Source organism: Protopterus annectens, chromosome 17.part0 (assembly GCF_019279795.1).
Source record: "Protopterus annectens isolate FY-2018-M chromosome 17.part0, PAN1.0, whole genome shotgun sequence".
Classification (NCBI taxonomy): Eukaryota; Metazoa; Chordata; order Ceratodontiformes; family Protopteridae; genus Protopterus; species Protopterus annectens.
This window is the reverse complement of record NC_056751.1, coordinates 378,946,779-378,971,550: the sequence shown is the minus strand read 5'-3', so window position 1 is coordinate 378,971,550 and position 24,772 is coordinate 378,946,779. Positions and strand designations below refer to the sequence as shown.

The 24,772-nt window shown below is 40.1% G+C and overlaps 1 protein-coding gene across 1 annotated transcript in view; it reads right to left on the bottom strand.

The window, feature by feature from the left end:
• The window catches only part of KCNQ1 (potassium voltage-gated channel subfamily Q member 1), a 2,495,454-nt gene that overhangs the window by 923,672 nt on the left and 1,547,010 nt on the right, over positions 1 to 24,772 (bottom strand). The window lies entirely within an intron of this gene.

Below are 24,772 nucleotides of genomic sequence, written 5' to 3'. Positions count from 1 at the left end.
CCTCCTTGGGACTTAAATTTGGTACTGCAGGCCTTGATTCATTCCTCCTTTGAACCAGCAACAAAACTGTGATCTTACGTTTCTGACCTGGAAGACTATTTTGCTGGTGGCTATCACTTTTGCTAGAAGGATTTCAGAACTTCAAGCATTGTCTCCTGAATCTCCCTACTTGACTTTTCATAGGGATAGAGTAACATTACGAATGAGTGCTTCTTTCCTTCTGAAGGTGGTGTCAGAATCTAACCTCAACCAGTCCATTCATCTGCCAGTTTTTTTTCCTAGGTTTGCAAACAAGGTGAATATATAGGATCATAGGAGGTTAGTAAGCTAATAACCCTAGGGTGCTTACAAGCCTAACCAAGTTTTACCCTTATTTCAATGATTAGCACCTATCATCCCTGTCCAAAAGGGACATAGGTGGAACACCTGGGGGGAATTTACACTTACCCATTCAATCATCCAGACTGCCTTTGAAGAGGTCCAATGAGGTGTTCTGCTTAACATGAAATGTTAGTCTGTTCTAAAGGTGTGGTAACCCCTGGGTGACAAACCTGTCCCTCCAGCAGGTTCTATTAATGTCACATACTAGGTTAAGGCCATTAGAGCAAGTAACCAGTGTACCATTTGACTAACGGATATGCAGCATTTCCAATAAAGCAGCGTCAAAGACTGCCTTATATGCAAGGCAGAGATTACGTCCGAGTTGTCTTTATGAAATGGAATAAAGTGACAATGATTTCAGATGATTAGATTTACTGGCTGTTCACAGACAATTACATTTTTACTTACACAGAACAAAAGAAAATGGAAAGACAGATCAATTATTTGTCTCCTTGGCAGATTCTAAATTGGGTCAATCAGTTGCAAAGGTAACTTAAGCCAGATGGCTGACAGACTATATATCATTTATCTACAATAAGTTGGGTCTGTCCTTACTAAAACTTTTAAGAGTCCATTCAACTAGGTCCATGACTGCTACTTCAGTGTTTTTTTTATCTATGCTTCCATGGATGACATATGTGTGGCTGCAACTCGGGCCAATCCTCATACCTTTATTACTCATTACAAACTGGATCTGATCTTGAGGGGAAGAGCAGCCTTGGCTCACGAATATCATTCTTTAGTGTCCACCCAGGATTTTAGATAGTTAGGGACTCTGTCCCAGCTGTTGAGGAATGAATGAAAATTGACATCAGATAAAGAAGTTGCGTACTCAGCTTAACTTTCCATCTCTGTTGTCCATTTTCATTCTTCCTCCACTCCCCTCCCACCAACCCCCAACATTTTTCACAACTGATTTCTGGAAGAACAAGAACTTTGAAGGACACCACTGCTCCTTATGTTCAGCTCCAGGATAATGGCTTCTTCTATCATGAATATTATAATAATATTTCTTATATTATGTCAACCAGCAAACAAGATGTTAAGTATGTTAGGGGTTGGTGCATTATGAGTGAGGCAGGAGCTCGAGAGCTTCTTAGTGACCCTGAGCTAAGACAGCCGGGGTCAAATCTGAACCCAACTGTTGAGGAAGAATAAAAATGGATAACACAGATGGAACATTATTGTGAGTACATAACTTTTTTTTTCTTTTTTTTTGGAAAAATTAAATATGGATAAGGTTATGTCTGCTGATAAAGTCAGAAAAACCTACAAACACTGGCCACACAGCACAAACATCAGAAGGGCTTCTGAACCTAAGCATTTTGGTCAGTGAAGCAATACTACATTGCAGTTTTTATGGTATGTGTACCAAATCAATCAACTTCATCCACTCAATAGTTCTGGCTTCAAAACTAGAAGGAAGGAAGGAGATGTGCAAAATGAAGCTCTACAAGCTCTATATACTAATTATGAATGAGTACTTCAGAACGAACATAAATACCAAGTGTTGTGGTTACATCTTCAAGTTAAAGGGACAGGAATTAAATAATCAGTCATGAGTTTCTGGGAGAAATGGAAGAGTCAGAAGATTTTTTCTCATTCAGACAAAAGCCGGACCAACAAAAGAAACAGTATAATAAAATAAATATTTATATTCTGCAGAAACACTACCATCAAGGGAAGGGTTGTAAGATTATAAGGAATGAAAAATCTATTTGTTCTTTTGTCTGTAAAAAGTTTGTATCTCTGTGGCACATACAAGGTGATATGATATTAGCTATGCACTGTTTATGGCCAATGTTTCATTTCATGGAAACAATATAAATGCTTCACAAAGGATAAAAGTTTTTCTATACTGTTTATAAGCCTCAGCCAAGACAGGAAGAACCATATTTTATCACATCCTTAATGATCATTAACCTCTGAATGCATTGATTTGTACCTCATTACTTTGATTGTTGCTTGAATTTCACTTCCAGAACATTGGATAGTCATTACTAGCCATGCACGTAACCTTTTTTATTCAAGATTAATGCTCTGTATTTCCATTAATAAGACAATGACAGCAGTGTGTATGCTATTAGGGCTCATTTTGGAAGTAGGAGATGAACTCGGTTGGACCTAGGAGCTGACCTCTACAACACATCCGTCATTTTCAGCACTGACCTTGTTATAACAATCAATATCTAGGGAAAACACCAGCTAGTTATCCTTATTAAAGCAAGCTGTATCCACTCATAATTACCTTATCTGCAGATCGATCACACATACGGGATCTAAATGAATTTAAGCTGACAGCTACATGGGAAAGCTGAGACAGATGGCTATATCCCAGGGTAAAAAATGTTATGTCTAGGACACTTTCAAGTCTGAGTGCAGTTGCAACCTCAGCTTTAAACACCAATTACAGCTCTCAAACAATTAAAGCAACTAATAGCTATATATACAGAGCATCTACTTACAGTTTATCAAGTATTACACTATGAACATAATCATATTACTCTAAGTAACATCACATTTTGAGCCTGTAGCTTTTTTTTTGTTGTTGTTTTGGTTAGCCATGCAACCTTTCATGTGTCTCTTTTTTAGTGGTAACCAATGAGTACTATGTGGTTAAAGTGACTCACCTATCACATTAGCTGCAAATGGAGAATGCAGACATCAGTCAGAGGAATTCAGGATAAAGATCATCATATACTTCCTTCCTCTATTTGTCAGTCTCCTTCACCTTTGAGTATGTTCAGTTACATGTACCAGAAACACACACACACATTTCTACATACACTTATTAATAAATCAAGATGTACATCTGATACAGCAATGCATTATATATATAGCAGCCAGAAGAAAGTAGTGCCAACATTGTAAATACATTCACTGCACAACAGTACAAAATGTACAGCGTTTGATTTACTAATTTCTGGCATTGCGATAAGTGTCCCTCCTGAGTGTAAAAAGAGAAGTCTTGTTGGTTGAATTATACTAGGACTGGAAGTTCAGCATGAGTTTATAAAAAGACAACTACAACAAAAAGAAACTATAAAAACAAACTATGTAAAAGTACTACAAATGTGTAGACTCAATGGAAAACTGTTCATACTTCAGAATGTGAGCATGCTTATTTTTATGAAAATGAAACAACTGCACATCTCACTTTTGCAGAAAAATAACCATGATTCAGTTCGGAATATAGCTGTCTGCAACTACAACATAAGCTTACAGAGGCATAAATCTAAAATACAACACACTTTCCCTGAAACACACTCCTATGGCTTCACATGAAACACACATACTATATAGGCTGAATCTATAATCTCCGGGCTCTCTTTCCCTACCAGCTAAGGACTGATGCTTACTGGACAAGTTCAGTGCATAATTTCTTGATAACACACAGTGACATAGCATTACACACATTACAGACCAGAGATAATGAGATGTACTGCTGTGGATAAACAAAGTGTGTAATTACGTCGCACACTAATGGACTCACACTTGGTGACCAGTGCATCTTTGTCTTTTCTGACATTTTTCAGAAAATGCTCTGACCATTTCTCCATATGTATGTTCGCTGTTAAATACAACCATCATTATGTAACCATCACTTCAATATGCATGTTAACTGTTAAATACAACCATCCTTATGTAACCATCACTTCAATATGCATGTTAACTGTTAAATACAACCATCCTTATGTAACCATCACTTCAATATGCATGTTAACTGTTAAATACAACCATCCATATGTAACCATCACTTCAATATGCATGTTAACTGTTAAATACAACCATCCTTATGTAACCATCACTTCAATATGCATGTTAACTGTAAAATACAACCATCCTTATGTAACCATCACTTCAATATGCATTTTAACTGCTAAATACAACCATCCTTATGTAACCATCACTTTAATATGCATGTTAACTGTTAAATACAACCATCCTTATGTAACCATCGCTTCAATATGCATGTTAACTGTTAAATACAACCATCCTTATGTAACCATCACTTCAATATGCATGTTAACTGTTAAATACAACCATCCTTATGTAACCATCACTTCAATATGCATGTTAACTGTTAAATACAACCATCCTTATGTAACCATCACTTCAATATGCATGTTAACTGTCAAATATAACCATCCTTATGTAACCACCACTTCAATATGCATGTTAACTGTTAAATACAACCATCCTTATGTAACCATCACTTCAATATGCATGTTAACTGTTAAATACAACCATCCTTATGTAACCACCACTTCAATATGCATGTTAACTGTTAAATACAACCATCCTTATGTAACCATCACTTCAATATGCATGTTAACTGTTAAATATAGCCATCCTTATGTAACCATCACTTTAATATGCATGTTAACTGTTAAATACAACCATCCTTATGTAACCATCACTTTAATATGCATGTCAACTGTTAAATACAACCATCCTTATGTAACCATCACTTCAATATGCATGTTAACTGTTAAATACAACCATCCTTATTTAACCATCACTTCAATATGCATGTTAACTGTTAAATACAACCATCCTTATGTAACCATCACTTCAATATGCATGTTAACTGTTAAATACAACCATCCTTATGTAACCACCACTTCAATATGCATCTTAACTGTTAAATATAACCATCCTTATGTAACCATCACTTCAATATGCATGTTAACTGTTAAATATAACCATCCTTATGTAACCACCACTTCAATATGCATGTTAACTGTTAAATACAACCATCCTTATGTAACCAGCACTTCAATATGCATGTTAAATGTTAAATACAACCATCCTTATGTAACTATCACTTCAATATGCATGTTAACTGTTAAATACAACCATCCTTATGTAACCATCACTTCATATCCTTCCGCTTTTCAGTCTTTACTTGACATTAAAACAACAGTTCTGCACTTTGACAGCAGTTATAGTAACACTTCAGAATATTTCCACAGGGATTTCTATATGAGCAAACACTGTCCTAATTACTTTAGCAGAAGTTGTTGCACTTGTCTGAGAAAGTGGCTGAACTTGTTGATTAATATGAATAAAGCTTGCAACAAAAACATACAGTGCAGCTGACTGCCAGAAATATTGAATGGTTTTAACCTGTACAGGGTATAACTTTATACACAACTATACAAAATGTATTAGCACACACACACAGAAGGCAACGTTTTACGTAACTGATAAAACTTAAAAGATATAGTTGGGTAACTTCTTCAAAACATTGCTGAAGATGTGGTTTAAGAAAAGAAAACTTTACCAGGAATATATATTTCAGAATTATTAGAAAAAAGGAAAAATTCCAAATGCATGCATACCTTACGTATTTCAATATTATTTACGTAAACTACACAAGTACAGCATAATTTACACAAAAGTGATTAGCTGCTTGAATGTTAGGACTGCACATTATCTTCCACATTTCCAGTCTTTGTCATGTGGAACATGACGCACACACATTACACACACCATTTTCTCTTCCTAGACTATTAACACTGCAGTAAAATTATACTACACTGCCATGATCAGGTCGCCAACCATACCAACGTGTTCATGTGCCTGGGAAGCAGCAGTGACATCAGCATGGCATGCCGGTGGTCGAGTACAAGTCCCAAATGAGAGCTAATATTATCCGTTCACTTAAATGAATTGCAGTATCAAAGCAGAGGTCCTTTCCTTTAGTTTGCTGTTGGTTTATAATTTGAGTTTAATCACCATACTGGGGGGTTTCTCACACTTACCTGTCCACAGGCTCCTGTGGGTCTAGTGGCAGTGACACCAGCATGTATGCTGGAGGTCTTGGGTTTATGTTCCAAATGACAGGGAATATTATCCTTTCACTTCTGAGAAACAAAATAAAGAATTCACCTTCACAGCTAAACTCAACAGGTACATTTCTTGAATTCATTTTGGGAACACATTTAAGTTATGATTAATGAAAAGATCAGTATTTTTTTAAGCACATGGGGTTTTAGTTGCTACAAATGTGCTACAAAGCAGTCTGCAATATGTCTGGAAAGAATCTCATCATCTTTTATAAAACTCTACCTCACTAACAAATCTAGTGAAAAATGCACTCACTGTGTAATGTGCAGACCTGACAGAAAGAAAACGTATATCATCCTAAGGCCACATTCACCATGCTCAAATTCTATCTATTGGATTTCTATAATTTTGGCCTTTTTAGAAGTGTACTGTTTTTATGAACCTACCAAAATTAAGCAAACAATATACCATGTAAATCTTAAGCAGATAGCAATATAAACAATCCAAAAAAAGATCCAGTCAATTACAGACTACTAATATGAAACACTCCAGCCTCCCAATAAAGCAGCCAGTCTTAACTCACACAAATTAATGAAATAATGGGCTCTGAAGGCCCCCCCCTCAATACTCCTGTGGGACCATGATGATTACCCAGCAAATGTTAAGAGAGTTTAATGCTCCTATAACTCTCCTATGGGTTCCAGCGTGTATATCGTAAGACAAATGCCCGCGAGCTCCAATGCCGAAAGCAGAAGGCCGCAGCACTGCTAAATCATAGAGCGGTGCTACCGAAAGATAGATACACTGTGGGAATCCACGCAGTACAAAAAAGGGTGAAATGGAGATGTCCCCCAACGTAAATAAGCGGGCTGTTTCCTGACAGTGGAAACAGCCGCGCTAGACAAACGATCGTCAGGACAAGTGGTGGAGAGGGTCCAAACACTCACAGAAAGACAAAACAGTTTACCTGTAAGCCCTGCACAAGCATTCCAAACCCCCAAACACAACCCATACAGTACATCTCACTGTGGGAAGCTGATGGACAAAAAATGCCAAAGAAGTTGCAGTCGATTGAGATTCTTGTACATGCGCACCGTACACAATTCACAACAAAACAAGCATCCCTTCCCATACACCCCAGCCGTACAGTTTCCGCAGATTACCTGGACTACTGCAGAATATGTGTGGCCCATAGTGAGAACTATTGTGGCTGTCTGGCAGAGTAGTGGCAAAACAATGTGCATAGGAGTTAGAAATGAATGACAGACATTTAGAGTTTCAGACTTCACACTACAGAATGTGCATGCTAATGCACAACCTGTTATCCTACCCACTGTACAAGTATGCAAAGGCAGAATATGACCCTATGTATACCACTAGTAGCATGGCTTGTCCAGGCTACTTACTCCAAGGGGCTGAGCGGTATGCCTGCAACAGAAAGGCACTGTCCTTCCAGAGCCACTCTAGTGCAGTGGCAGGTGGACACGTCAACCTTAGCAATCACAGACCACCTACCCAACATTGCAAAAGCAACCACAGTAGAAGGGAACACAGACACAAAGGGGAGGGAAAGTATGAATGGGACACACAAGAATATTAACCCACCTCCAAGTCCACAGCAAGGCAGCATGCCCATAATGTGGGGGTTGCCAAAACCATCCGATGGTTGTTGCAGCTGGGGTATGCACATATGCAGGGACATGTAGGCAGAAAAGGGTGCTACACAGAGAGACATCCCTATGTGATCTCTGTCGCTGAAACTGAGGCTGGGCCCCACACCCTGATTGGCCAGCAGCAATAGCTGGTGTTAAAGGGGACTTGTGCAGTACATGCAGAACCAGTGATGTATGCAAGCTGGGAGACTCCTGCTGGATTACATTCACTTTCCAATTCCATGGCTGTGTGAACTGCATGTAGAGAATCCCTAGCAGGACAGTTAGTGCGAGCAAGGCGGTGTGTATACTGCTGCAAAGAGCCACCGTGGCAAACAATGCGTATTCAGAAGGGTACAACACAAGGTGTTGTACAGCAACATATCCATACTCTGATAGCGGCCTGTACCGAAGTTGTGTCTATCTTCCGTTTCCTGCTACACTGGATGTGATGGATACCGAGAGGCCATCTACAAGAAGTGTCACCATGATAGAATCTGTGTACTTGTATAGCCCTGGTCAGCTTGGCAACAGATACAGCACAGTGCCCAGCCAACGGGGCAAACCAATGTTTGTAGTGGAGGGATACCTCTACCATTTAGAGCATGAAGAACCCCCTAAATGGTACTGGGCATGTATTGAGCGGAGATTAAAGACCTGCAGAGGTTGTGCCATCACTGTTCACCAGGATGATGGGGAAGAACTGCTGAAATCACTGCCACACCAGCACGGGCCAGATGCAACAACAGCCCAAGTGGCTACATTGCGAGCAGAACTGCGGCAGAGGGTGGTAACCAGCAATGAACTGCCCAGTCAGGTAATGCAGAGTGTCCTAGGCACAGCGGATGACAATGTACTACAAGACATGCCTTGCCATGCCACCCTGTGTCATAGCATCACCAGGGTACGGCATAGGGCATGGGCATCCATGTCCACACCTTTAGCAACACTTGCAGATATCGATGTCAGCCAATATCCACTCCGTAGTGGCAGCTTTATCCTCTGAAGGAAGTCTGATATGGATGGGACTGATTCCTTGGTTCTACTGACTACAACACAGAACCTGGCTGATTTGTGCAAATCGGACATCATTCTTGGGGACAGCACCTTCCCAACACCAGCTGATATTTGCCGTCAGCAGTACACGTTACATGGATGTATTGGCACCCCCACCTCAGCAAGGATTGTTCCCCTGGTGTACTGTCTCATGACACGGAAATCAGAGTCTGCATACAGCAATATGTGGGAGATACTGAAGGGTATGGCCCCAGATCAGGGATGCACCTTGGCTCCACAATACGTTATAACTGATTTTGAGAAGGCAGTGATCCATGCCAGCTGAAAAACATTCCCTAAGAGAATTCTGAAGGGGTGCCTATTCCATTTTGCACAGATCATTTGGCACCAGATACAGCATCACCACCTTGTGGAACTCTATGGTACGGACACTGCTTTTTCAATAGCCATCTGCAAGCTGATTGCGTTGGCATTCCTACCACTGGATGATGTTATCCCCACATTTCTGGACATTGTGGCTGCCTTACCTGACTGTGCAAAACCTATACGTGTATTCCTGGTCCATCATTATGTGCATGGCCGACCACAGAAGTATGCATCCCGCTGCTCAGCACAGCAATGCCTGCCATCTTCCTACCCTTTGAAGCTTTGGAATGTGTGTGATGTCTCTGACATGGACTTCCCATGGACAAAACCAGGTGGAGGCATGGCATCGTCTGCTGAAGGTGTTACCAGTAAGTCCTACAGTTCAGCTGTCTGACCTTCTGTCTGTTCTGCAACAGGAACAGAACCTGACAGATACCCGAAGGGAGTCACTTTTGAGAGGGATGCCTGTGACACTGCATAGGAAGGCTATTGTTGTAAGAGAGCGTCGCCTAAAGCACATCTTGCAACATAAGTGTGACTTCAGTGATGTGCAGGATTTCCTACGTGCTGTGGCACATTTCTACAAGTTGTGATTATATTTAGGTTTAATACTCACCAAGCACTACACACATCACTTTACATGTTGTGCTAATAAAGGCTTTGCCCACAGCACATGGGTTTCACAGTCCACTTTCATGCCCACTTAGCATCCTGTGATGGCCACATGTTCGACTGACAGTCGCACATGTTGGCTTCCGGGGGGGGGGGGGGTTGTGCAGAGTGCATCACTGTGGGGGTTTGTGTCTGCCATCTATGGTTAGGGTACAGGGGGTTCCTCTATTCCCACAGGGAATTGTCCACAGGCATTTGTCACTGCAGCTAAACTGCCAACCTGCCATGTTTCCACCTCCAGCTGTCTCACAGGGGGGTGTCGCACCACCTAGGCACCTGAACCCCTCTCCTACTGGTAGTAGAAGTTACAATACATTTCCAGCTATGCTACATCAGGTGCAAATAAATGTTTTTTTTTTGGAATTTAAATAGCTAATTTACAAAACTGAAAGTGGATCTGATCTGACAATGTCCAATCCCAGCAATAATGGCAACTGTCTGAAAATCACATAGCTATTCAAAGCAGACAACTACCAATGACACCAGTCTGGTTAAAGCTATAGTAAAAGCTAGGAAAACTACAGTGTGCAAAACAAAGGGTAACATATAAACAGGCAAGGTCAGTGTTGCTATTCAGTATAGATCAGCTGTGAGGGCCTGATGCATGCAATTCTAGTCAATAATAAAGCCTCAAGTTATAACAAAGATGGGTAATCACATGGAACTATCCAGGCAATAGCTAATGAAATAATGCACTGTGTGTTCCAAAAGACCATCAGAGAAGGATTTGTAAATGTAAATAAGCAATCATCATGAGTTGCATGGAATCACAGCAAAAGTAGTGTTTAGAAAGGCTACAGTTTTGAATGTCTTTACAATGACTCCTGATGCTCAGAAGTAATTTCACAGACAGAAGTAAGCCACAAGTTAAATCTAACCTTTGCCATCCATGAGGGTTCTGACAGAAGAAACAATTTCCAATTCTTAAACCCTGAATCAGTTTTTATAGTACTTACTGGAGGAAAAAATAAACCTCTCAAATGTGGGAAAAAAGATGAGGTCTGTCATGCTTTACAATGACCAGCCATACGTATACACATTTGGCAGAAATTTATTTCGTATTAAGGTTTTTGGTAATTCATAATTGTCCCAGTCCCCTTCAATAAACACATCACACCAAATGACATTTGATGACCTTTATTAGAACTTCCATAACATAGCTTTGATCACCACAATTTAATACTTACAACTGGACACAGTACATTTGGTTCTAAACACAGCATAAACATCCTTGCAATGTGTTAGCGTACCTACTCATCCTGCCCCAGTACGCAGTGTCCATACCTTTGCTCACTTACTTTACTTATGAAGCAGCATCCAAGATTCACTTCATATCCCATTTATGAAGCAGTGTCCCATCTCACTTCATAAACCATTCAGTGAATTACCTTCCAACCAAATAAGCAGCATCCTTACCCCCGCTTACTTACCTATTCAGTAAACTTCCTCCAGCTGCTCATTTCCTTTCCCCAAATCCTTGAAATGAACCTCCAGACACCAGAGGAGGAACAGAAGAGGGTAAGCCTGTCCCTCTTCTCTGCCTACCCCGACTAATAAAATAACCACAATCCCCACCAACAAAAAAGGGAGAGTGGGAGGGTAACAAGTTCACACCAAAATGTGATTACTCACTCAGCTAAACTTTAAGCCCCTCCCCAACCTTATCTCATTTCCTCCCAATCATCCCTCCCTCCATTTAACCCATTCACCTCCCCAACCCACTTAACTCCCACTAATATATCCCTCTAACCCCTCTTGAAGATGTTTCAGGACAACTTGGTTTGTTCCCAAACCTCATTTTTCCTGGTCCCCTTCAATAAACACATCACACCAAATGACATTTGACGACCTTTATTAGAACTTCCATAACATAGCTTTGATCAACACAATTTATTAATTACAACTGGTCATAGTATATTTGGTTCTAAACACAGCATAAACATCCTGTTAATGTTAATCAGGACAGTGTACCTGCTCATCCTGCCCCAGTAAGCAGCGTCCATACCTTTGCTCGCCTACTTTACTTATGAAGCAGCATCCAAGATTCACTTCATATCCCATTTATGAAGCAGTGTCCCATCTTACTTCATAAACCATTCAGTGAATTACCTTCCAACCAAATAAGCAGCATCTTTACCTCCGCTTACTTACCTATTCAGCAAACTTCCTCCAGCTGCTCATTTCCTTTCCCCAAATCCTTGAAATGAACCTCCAGACACCAGAGGGGGAGCAGAAGAGGGCACGCCTGTCCCTCTTCTCTGCCAACTGGCCTGACCAGGCTGTTCCCCCTCCCACCTACCAAAATTTTCTAACTACCCCCCATAAAAGAGAGGTTAAGCCAAACATCATTCAGTGTACCCATTTGTAAACCAAATCCAATCCCTGTCATCAACCCCAAAGCCCTAACATACCGGTACTGAAGTGTGCCTTGATGAACCTAAATAAAGTAGCATTACCTGTGACCCCCTTGTACCACAGCAGCACATCCACTCCAACCGAATACATTCCTTTTCACTCCACTTCCATCAAGCAACTGACCACTCCTCCCTCTGTTAACTGCACTCTGACCGCATTGCACCACTCTGATAACCAGGACCTGTTCTGTGACCGATATAGTCAAAAGCAGGAACAACCACCCTGCCAACTCCATCACCTTCCATGCTACTTCCTTCAGGCACCAACTACTGCCACCTGCAAAAGAAGAAACAATGTAAATTCTCTGCATATACCAGTCAAACATTCTTAATGACATTAAGCAATGTCGAAGCACGCCCCGTCCTTACACTGCCCCTGCTAAAGTGCCCTAGCACCCCCACCTCAACCTAATCACCCTATTAACTATCCCACATGATTACTGAAGCCCTTGTTAACAGGGGCTATTTATAACACAAATGCCATGTATATCAGAAAAAAACAATATTAATGTCCTGTCTTGACATGTCAAGCTACCCATTGAAGTATGTACAACAGCAACTTATGTGAACTGTAATAGTCCCCAATCTCCCAAACTAATCTGAATGACCAGAAATGTGTGCAGGACTCCCAGCCACAAAAAGACCACCATCTTTCCCCTCTCACCCGAAGGCCAAGCGCACTAGTGTAGTCATTATAGTACATGTAATCACTAACCTTCACCCCTTGCCCATTGTTTATTGCTATAATTATGCACATCCCTCACTCAAATGGTATATTCCCATGGTAATATGACAACTTGCCCAGTACTCTGAAGACCCCCACCCCCCACCCCGTTGCCAATAATGCGGTGAGACATTCAAGCCTGAATGCTCCAAGCCCAAGATCTGCAAAACCAAACATTAACTTGCCACTGCAGGGAAGGAAAAAATAACACCACAAACAAATCCACATTTGGCTGCACTGTCGGAAACTGACCTTTTCATATTGCTCCATCCCCCAACATTCCTACAACCTACTCTCTCACCTGTTGATTCCACATACCTTCATGCTCCCAAGTACCGTACACTGCACAGCTCCCTTTCTGCGACCTCAGTATGACCTGCAAAAGAGAACACTAATTCTACCACACACATATAAACCAAAACTTCTTAATGAAATTATGCACCACCAAGAGCATAGTTCTTACATGAACTACCTAAATGCACCCACATATACAGAGTGAAACCCTGATAAAGTAAGATGACTTAAAATTCCCCATAAAGTTTCACACACATCCCTATTAAAGCTACCACTGATGACATGTGAAATAAACAGAATCATTCCCTTAAAAAGCCTATTCACAAGAAAATATCACCCTTTAACCATCCTATGCACTTTCTCGATAAAGTTATTAACCCATCATCAAGGCAAAGAATAAACAAACCACAGTTGTGCGAACACAGTTGATTACAAAACCTGACCCATCAGTGCGATCCTGAACCCCCCCCCCCCCCCAGTGGAAACCCCTAATTCCCCATACACAATCTATAACCCTGACAAAGTAAAGCAAAACTTGTTACTGCCCTGTTTACCACTCTTCAATCTAGCCTCCTCCCAGCAGCCATTACCTACTAAATACAAGTGCGGAATAACCCAAACAGAAAGTGTTGATAGATAACCGGTATCAAAAGGCTCTGCCCATACCCCATAACCTGTTTACTTACTTATGCCATAAATGGCAGATCCCAAAAGATGATGTGTAGACAGCGAGTGCCTCCTTAGCCTCATATGCAACCGTTACTGAGTGACTTAAATCCTCAGATTAACCCAGCGAATTGCCAGAAAATGCATACTTATGAGGAACAGATCAGCAATCGGAGGCAGCAAAGCAAACCAGAGGCCATTATGAGCATGTAGCTGCTATAAGTGCGACAACACCCTTATAGCCTCTCAAGGTGAAGAAATAAACCTAGATGACCACCCACCCTCACCATCCAACGCAACAGTTAAACACACCTGACCTACCCAGCAACTACAAAATCCCCTCATTAAAATCCAGGCGCCCCACAGATTGAACATCCCCAGATTATTTGACACCCTCCCCCTTAACAGTGCATGCCACCCTACATGTTTGGTGAGTGACCATTACTCGCGGGTGATTACCGCGAAATCCAGAATAAGGCTATTTGTGACATTCTATGACAAGCTATACATATGCTTTAAGACTGTGAAATCCAGATAGCTAACATTAGGCAAAAGTAGAACAGACCAAATTATCAGCCAAAAACTTGGACATTCTGCACAGTTGTTCTCTTGTACCTGCACAATCACAAACAAAAATCAGCAGACGATATACCCTGCATTTTACAAGAATTACATCACGCCATGAATGGACTACTCCCTGATGTACCCTTCTACAGGCTAACCATGCATGTTGCAACTGAATGTTAAATTGAATCAACATATCCACATTTACAAATAACAAATTAAGTATTAATATAACTATATGGCAGTCAGCATACCACCTACCTGTTACACCTTGCCACCTCCCCCTAATCTTAAATTCAAATCCAATCATTCATACTCAACAAACTACCTGCTCGGCAACATGAAGTGAGATGCAACAGTTCAAGTAACAGTCGAGAGGTATGCCCAAACAGTATACCCATGTGCGAAAGCCATTGTTATTCCTAGGTACCTTGCAGCCCTCAAAAATATCCCAAGTAAGATAACAGCTCAGCCAACCACCCCAACACTGAATAACCAAACCACCAAAGCAGAGTCCTCCACCATCTCCCTCTGCAAATACCATTCTTTGTAACCCCCCATCAAACAGAGTCTCTTATAATCTTAGAAAGTTGCTAAATGAATGGAGTTCTCTTAGCATGCATTTTCATGAAGGATACGAAGCCTGAAACACCAGTGTATATCATTTAGTGAAGTAAATCTGCAGATTAACCAGTGACTTGCCAGAAAATTGCTTATAAAAAATAGTATATGCATATATCTAACAATTCTCACAACCTAGATGAATACCTGACAACTGTTAGATGAAAGTTCTAAACCTTAACAACTTCTGTTGTCTGTTAAGTAGAACACTATTCAATGACAGCAATAGTATGCAGCCCTCAACCTCTTAGCCAAAGAATTAAGAACCATGTCAAAATAATGACAAGAAAAAAGGTGGGCAATCCAGGACAGATTTTAAATACTGTCATCCAGGTCCCCGTTCTGCGAAAGCACCCCCCCATCTAATGGCTAAGTGGCAATGTGCATGCGCAGACAGCAATGCTAAACAGAAGCCTGCGAAACAGCTCCAGAGACCCCAAGAAAATCTGTAAAATGGTTAAAGTGGAAAGTACTTACTGCAAGCTATTCTAAAACCACCAGAATACCCGCAAATTAATTAATAGTGGAAAGTACTTATTCCAGCTATTCTAACCTGTCAGGAAAACCCACGAAAAATTAAAAGTGGGACATACTCATTCCAAGCTATTCCAACCCATGAATAATTACAAATAACTTCTTTTACAATACTTGATGACCAGACAGGCAATGTTTGAGTACCGTACATCCGTTCCACAGTCTTGTCAACACTGTCCCTTGTCACAGCTATACGTGGAAACCAGCCTTTCTCCCCATAATAGGTAACATTACAACCGGCAAGAAATCCTGCACATGTGAACCACAAGCCGAGAGTCTTACACAAGATGATCATCCATCACTCCGAGAGCCCTATCTATGCTTCAGTAAAACTAAATACTTTCAAAGTATGACACTGAGAAAGCCACGGTAAGAAGAGTACCTAGAACAAAAGCTTAATGAAGAAAAACCTGCATAACTTTAACCATTATCAGAGTCACCTACCTACTATGCATTCTTACTTGCAGCAACTCTGCAAAATTTTTTTTTTTTTGCTTTTGTGTGCGATACCACAACTGCTAGTCATTATCTTGTAATAATTTAATGATGGAAAGAAACAGTCATTAAATACCATGCTACTAGTTCCTATTCTGCACTACTACTCGCACTAACAATTAACTGTCAGTCCTCCACTGGCAGCAACTGCGCATGCACAGCAATGGACACCACTCTCAACCCACAAACCAAGACTAGCCAGAACAGGAAGATACAAGGGCCAGCAGTCCAGAACCACTACTCAATGAAGCTATCCACAGTCCAGCAAGCTCATATTCCACCTCACCAATTCCTACCAGCTAAGCTCCATTAATCACATTAACAATCTGAAGCCACCAACAAATGAAAACCAAACTTCAAGGCTGTCAACCATACCAGAAACTCTGCAATAACTCCATCCAAGCTAATAAAAGCAGCTTGCTCCTTAACAATCCAATGAGCCTCCAAAAGGCTACATGCATGTCAAAATGTTTTATCTAGACTTAAACTGCAAACATGTTTGCCTTACTCAGCCTCTCTAATTAGCCCGAAGGAGCCAACCCCAAAGGGAGTTTTGTAATAATCCCATAAATCTACATCACCTGGCTCACCTCGCTAAACAAGAAACCTGTGAAAACAATAATCTAGTTATATTGTATACATTTTATATCTAATCCGCCACAATGACCAGTAGTACATCCACCTACCAACCTGTAAATTCCATATAGCGGCTTTACCAACTTACCACATTCCTTCCAAGGCCTACATCCCCACACACAACACTATTCACAGGTCATGAACTTGCCATAGCAAGTTCACGCCAAAATGTGATTACTTACCTAGCTACACTTGTCTAAACACCTTAACCCCCTCTCCACCCTTATCTCATTTCCTCCCAATCATCCCTCCCTCCATTTAACCCATTCACCTCCCCAACCCACTTAACTCCCACTAATATATCCCTCTAACCCCTCTTGAAGATGTCCCAGGACAACTTGGTTTGTTGTTATGGTAAAAAAGAAAAGATCATTTAAAAAACTGTCCCAAACATATTTCTTATCGCCATACCTCTCAGCTGCAATAATTTATGTAAAGCACTAATTCTTGATCACATATTTTGCCTTACTGCTTATTGATACTACGGATTTTCTTACTATAGACAGACATGTTATGGATGTATACATTACTAAATACCTAATACTGTACAAACATTCCTTATCACTAACCAGAAGCACAGCTGGCTCAACCAGTACTCCTTATTACAGTTAGATCCACCCTCTACTAGCTCTTCCACTGAAGAGCAAAAAAAATACTCATACAGGTGGCCAGAGGCCAGATTCTTCATATTTTAAACTGTAAACAGTTGTTACAGTTTGCATCCTGCCTATATGGAGACTTGTAAACTGTAGCAAACTGGTTGCTACACTATATCAAGCAGTTGCTAGACTTTAGACAACACAAAAAGAGCTGCAGCACCCAGGTTTGACTGCAAATGCAATACCAGCATTTAAATGCCGATATTTTATTAGAGACCAGTATCCACAGATCACATCCCCCCCAACACTTTGCAATCGGGGCAATTGCCCATCAAGCCCCACTGAGCTATGATACTGTCACTAACTATGTGGAATTTAGTACATGCATATCTGCTATTCTAAGAGAGAGAGAGGAAGTGTTCCTCTTCTGAACCTTCTTCTATGAGTTTGTAAACCAGTGAGATGCTATTTAATGTTCAGAGACTGAGAGGTATTCTCAATGCCCTAGTCCTCAATTTTCTTCCTTTTTGCAGTTTGTCCCCAATATCTACAGAATATCAAGCCTTCCCAATAGGACTAAAGCTCATTTGTCAGAGTCACTGTAGGGAGGAGCATCATTTAAGCACCCATCAGGGTTGCTTGTGTCCTTGCTGTTATCCTGACAAGGAAAACATTCATTATTGCAAAAAAGAGTAAACTCCCATAATTGGAGGAACTCCATGGTCAGTCTCAGTAAGAAGCTGAGATCCCTCATAAAATCCCCCAAAGCTAGTTATGAAAACAAAATTGCCACTGATTCTAAAAACAACCACAAAGCATTCTATAGCTATGTCAAGAATTTCAATGGCAACACTCAGATCTGCTCTGAGTTACAGCACAATGACACTAAATATACAGAACCAACTGATATTGCCAACATCCTGGCAGATAGGGGGTAAAGTTAGCACTGAACCTATCACCCCATAAAGGGCCCATCTTTATACTGGTAGAATGCAAAGTTCCTGTAATCACGGATGCACAGGTAAAAACCTCTCTCTCCAAAGCCAAGAACACAGCATCCATGGGACCTGACAACATCCCAGGCTGCCTTCTACATGAACTACAGAATGAACTGGCACCCCACCTAAGTACCATGCTCAATCATAGCCTCACCTCAGGCTTTGTGCCCATTGAATGGCGCACAGTGACAGTTATCCCACTCCACAAAGGGGGGGGGGGCACAACAGACCCTGGGAACTACCGCCCCATTAGCCTGACGAGCCTAGTCTGCAAGGCCATGGAACGCATCATCATGGAACTCATAAACAAAGACATTGGAGATCTCCAAACTCTGGACCCCACACAGTTTGGGTTTGTAAAAGGCAGATCATGTCTCCTAAACCTGATAGACTTCTTTGAAGTAGTCAACAAAGCCACAGATGAGGGTAAGGTGGTTCACACAGCCTATCTAGATCTCGCCAAGGCGTTCGACACCATTCCCCACTCTGGAATTATAGATAAACTCACTAAACTAGGTATAAATCCCTATGTCACAAGATGGGTTGGTCAACTGGCTTACTGACAGAACCCACACTGTGAAAGTAGCAGACTCCAAATCAGACTTCAGACCAGTGACAAGTGGTGTACGACAGGGTTCAGTCCTGGGTCCTCTCCTGTTTGGTATCTACTTCTCTGAAGTACAGGCTAACACAGAAGGTCTTTGGCTAACTAAATTTGCAGATGACTGCAAACTAGGAGCCATAATCGAAACTCCTAATGATGTGGACATTCTACAAAAGGGCCTCACTGAGACAGATGCCTGGTGTCAAAGACATGGTCTCAAGCTCAATGCCAAAAAGTGCACTGTCATCCCCTTTGGTAAAAACTCTGTACCCATGAACTACCACATAGGTGGTAGTCTACTTAACACTGAAAGTGTGATTAAAAGACCTTGGGACACAGCTGGATAGTAGTCTCTCCTTTGATAATCACATTGCCACAGTGGTCAGGAAATCCTTCTACGTGCACACCTCATCACAAAAGGTTTCTCATCCAGAAAAAAAGAGGTCATTGTTCCCCTCTACTCATCACTCGTTAGACCCATTATAAAGTACAACACCCCTTTTGGTATGTACCTCACAAGACATCTACAACTGGAATGGCCGCAAAAATACCTCACAAAGAGGATTACTGGCCTCAAACAGATGCCTTACGCAGACAGTCTAAAAAAACTCCAGCTTTACTCCGTTGCATATCGCCTACTCAGAGGCGATCTCTGCCTAACATACAAAGCTATGTCAAACCCAGAGCTGTTGGATATGCTCCAGTTAAAGAAATCCCAATCCCTCTGAGTTACATGCTCTAAGGACCTAAACCTTGTCACCACAATAAACAGAACATGCTGGAGGGATAGATTCCAGTCCCAGAGACTTCCCATACTCTGGAACAGACTACCTATCTATGTCAAACAGAGCTCCTCATTAGCACTCCAAGAAAAATCTTGATGATTGGATGGGTAATAGGAAATTCACCTCGGGGATCACTTCTGTGGTTCTGCTTGACAGGGGCACAGGAAAATAATTTTCTTGGGTGGCAAAAGCCAGGGTACCTTTTTGGCTAGGCTTGTATAGGCCCTAGGGCCAATAGCCTAATACCTACCTATGAACCTATTTTCGCCTAACTGCTAGCTGGATTGGGGGTCATGTGATCTGAATCACTGACAGAGAGAGACACACAACACCGTTTCTTATGCAAATACATGCCCCTGTGCATTTACTGAAGGACACCACCAATTGATGCGCTGGTCTGCCACAATGAATATCCACACTGCTACATCTCATGTTTAACTCCACCACCTTCCCCAGAATGGCCACACCCATATGCATTACCAGCTCTTTCAAGTGTCCAAGTCATTAATCGAACTCAGATCACTGGTCTGTAGTCAGGGTTTTATACACCATCAGAACCCTAATCCAAAAACTTGATTAATACTCACTTATTTCAAAGCAATGTAATCATTGTAATAAGCTATGTAATTCCATATTAGTTATCCTAAAATTTATTTATGATAAATACCTTTTAATCAAAATTATGCACGTGACCATTTAAAAATTGTCTGTGTTACACCCAATGCTTTCCAAAAGTACAAAGCTAGTAATGAACAGTATCAGCTCACCACATCTTTACTATGATAAATATCAATTAAAGGTACACAAAGTTATAGGTGAAACAGATGAGTTTTACTCGCACACCATGGTGCATGGAAGCAAGAAAATCATCTTAGGAAATATAAGCAAATATAAACAGAAAAGGGAAAAAATCTATATCAGTCTTTATAGTGAAAGGCAAGAGGAGTGAAGTGTTTCTGGCAACAAATTTGGAAAATTCAATGCTTTTACTAAAAGGGATTTTACAATGTGGACAGTAAAAAAGAAATGTAGGGTAGGCTAGGTGGTAATAGGTCTGTTTTTTTCTGTGAATATCTGTATTTCTACACGTATGACTTCACATACTTCCAGTTAATAACACATTCTTTTAATATTGGCCACAATCAAAATTCAAATTTCTGCCATCAGCAGTACTGTTTAATTACAAGCACCAGGAACCACCTTGTTTACGGTGTTTAGAAATATCTGAGAGGATCTGCAAAGCCACACAATACAACAGATTCAGAATTTTCAGATTGAGGAGTATGTGTAGATAAAAGCAAGACACACTGTTTGTTCTTAGACACAAAGGAAATAAAATAACTTGTTATGCCACTGAGAGCACAAATGTAGTTCTATTTGGCACATATCCCTCAGGTGTAGAGATCTTTGTAGAATGGCCAGATATTTCTCTCATATGTTTGGCCTGTTCCTCATAAAATGTGTGTTCTTCTGGCAAATCACTAATGACATACATTCATACCCTCTTAACTGTACTGATTGTTCCAGAATGTCCAGCTTTTTGCCTCATATTTTTGCTCTGTTTCTCATAAAATTGTGGTTTTCTAGTAAATCACTGTCAAATTATTGAGGGATAAAGTCTCTTTTGTTACCCAACACCAGATATTACATTTCTACTACAAATCTTGTTCCCAACTTCATAACTTTCAGCTGTCTGGCCTAAGGAATACTAACCATGGAAAAGACGGACTGCCATAACCACATTTACCCCTTCACATATATGAATCAGCTGTGAATGATGTTGACAAACGAATGTAAATGGAAGCTTATTTATAAACTTTGCAAGTGGTACATAATAAATATCTTGTATCTCTTTCTATTATGATTGTTTACTTTTAGTATTAGGATCCCATGTCTGATGTTAACTCCCCCAGCATTTTGTTCCAGGCAGAGATTTTCAAATAAAACTTTATTAGATGCTGCCATGTAGACCAGGCAGAAGTCATATTTTATAACCTACAAGAAACAGAATACAATAACAATTCCTGAATTTTTCATAGGTTGTCCAATCCTGTGATTTTTCCCAATACTGACTCAAATGTACATCTTCAAGTTATTTCAGGGGGGTTTGTTTGAAGACTATCAAGGCAGGATTATACTTAAAATTAGTCTAATTATTGAGATACTAAAGTAGCAATACATCTCCCAAGAATTAATAAACATGTCCTTTACAATTCTGTGGGCTACAAGACGCATCTTTTTGATATTTGTAGATTTACAGTGGTCAAAATAATTTGTTAATTCACAAAATAATGCCAGCTATACTATTAAAACTACTTGCTTAGCAGTTTTGACAAAAAAAAAACTCAGTCTTGGCTTTCTAGGTTAAAATATAACAGATGTTAAAGTAAAACTTGTATATCATGTACACAACAATTCATTCAGTATGTGACTGGATAGAAACCATGCGATCCTTTTCAAGACCAGGAAACCTAACCAAAACATAAAACCAAAAATGGTACTCAAAATAATGCTTCATGTTTGTGAAAGTTCTTCAATCATGCCCAGCTTAATTTTTTGAATTGTGTGTTGTTTCTTAACAATTCTAGATTTTGTACTGAAAACTTCTCTACCACTGTTGCTGTATTTTAATGATTGTAACAGTGTCCTTGATTATGACTTGACCATTTACTTGCAATCAATCATAATGCATGTCTTTTCTGTCCAATCTGATGATGTCACAACTATTAATATTAAAGCTAAGGTATTCCATACAGATGTATACAGTAAAATGAAGTCCATATCATAGAATTCAAATGGAACAGAAAAATAAATGCAAAACCCAACACAAATGAAATCTATATTGGGCCAGCTACAACCAGTCACCAGTGATCCAGGATCTGTCAACATACTAGCAGTGTTTTACATGAGTAATAGAGATTTAGCAATGTCTACCTTGATTTTCCATAAGAAATAACTAGAAATGTTGTCTACTCCTAATGAACTTGAGGTCTGAGTTTTATTTATGGTTGCAATTATCATATTTACAGTTACATAAGGGATGCAGCTTTTTTTTATCATACATCATTACATAGTTTCTCACAAAAGTTTCTTTCAGCAATCATACTTGCTGTTTCCTACAACTTGCTGATAATTTCATTGTTTAATGTAAACATACCACATTTAGAATTTTCCCTTTTTTAATGTAGAAAAAAAAAATTAAAAGACACCTCATCAGTCCTTCAAATTCCTAGATCTGGCCAGTTTATATATTTTATGACTAGAGCAGTTTTGAAAAGTTTAAAACCACCCCTTCCTGTTACAGATTCTTTTAATCTACTGAGTACACTAAACATTTTTTTCTGTTAAATATTTATGTCCTGCCACTACGTATCCATTAAAGAAATTGACAACACACAAAACTACCTTTAAGCAGATTTTTCTGCATCACTGAAGACAACAATCCAGCCTGTTTCATACATATAAAATGCAGTGTGTCACAGCTTCCAATCTAGGAAGAATGTTTTAGTTATAATAGAGTTCTATTCTGATTTCAGCCAGTGGCGTACCTAGCATATTTGACAACTGGAGCAGATTTTTTTAACCCCCCCCCCCCCACATACACAGAAATGTTTTTCTAATTCTTCCTCCTCTGTCAGAATTGTTTTCAGTAATAATCATAACATGAAACAAAATAATGGCCAGCAAGGCACAAGCTAGGAGCAGTGATCAAATCCCCAAAAGACTCAGCCATCCTATGGGAAAGGCTTGTCCCAAACAAATAACTAGTGCAAGAATCATGGACTAAATGTCAAAAATGCATCATCATCACTTTTGGAAAGTTGAGAACAACATTGACAACATACCCCTATGAGCTGACCAAATAGTTCAAGATTTAGTGACTTGTGTGGACAGTTGACCCCGAATTCTATGAGGAACAGATCATGATGAAGCAAATTTAGAGACATTCTGCAAAATCAGGAACAGTTTCAACTTGGTTTTACAAACAAAACACCTATAGAGAGAGAGAGAGAGCAAGCGAGAGTAAAGATCGCAGCATATTTCATGCAAATACACACTAGTCATGTAAAGGCAGACTATAAACAAAGCAAACAATATGAGAGTAACTTGCAGACCGAACATATTAGACAAACGCAACAGCATTCTGTAAAACTAGGGAGCTTCAAATGTGTTTCATACAATATTCCAGTTTACTTCACACAAATGCATACTAGCCACTCATTTATACTAGACTACTCTTCTTCTTTCGACTGCTCCCATTAGGGGTCGCCACAGCAGATCATTTGTTTTCATTTCTTCCTGTCCTCTGCATCTTGCTCTGTCACACCAACCACCTGCAAGTCCTCTCTCACCACATCCATAAGCCTTATCTTAGGCCTTCCTCTTTACCTGTTACCTGGCAGCTTCATCCTTAGCATCTTTTTCCAAATATACTCTGCATCTCTCCTCTGCACATATCCAAACCAACGTAATCTTGCTTCTCTGGCTTTGTCTCCAAACCTTCCAACCTGGGCTGACCCTCTAATATACTTATTCCTAATCCTGTCCACCTTCTAGACTCTAAAGTGAGCAAATTCTCTCACCCCAAAAATTGTTTTGCACAAATGTACATTAGACAGTCATTAAATTAATATGAAAAGGACAAAGTTACTGCCTATCCCCCCCCCAAAAAAAAAACACAAATATTCAGCTTTATTCCCACAAATGCATCAAAAGGGTGGAATTTAATCTGACCAACTTTAAAGAGCAAGTTATATTCATCCACAGCACAGGTGGCCAACCCTTCCCTCAAAAAATGATAAAACTATTACAATTTAGTAACACAAATATTCACTTGTCATCATTAATGGCAGAATTTAAGTGAGCAAGTGGAAGGTCAAGTTACTTTAATTCATAGCCCAGCTGGCTACCTCCCACCGCATCAAAGCAAAAAGAGGGCAAAAAAGTACAATGAAAA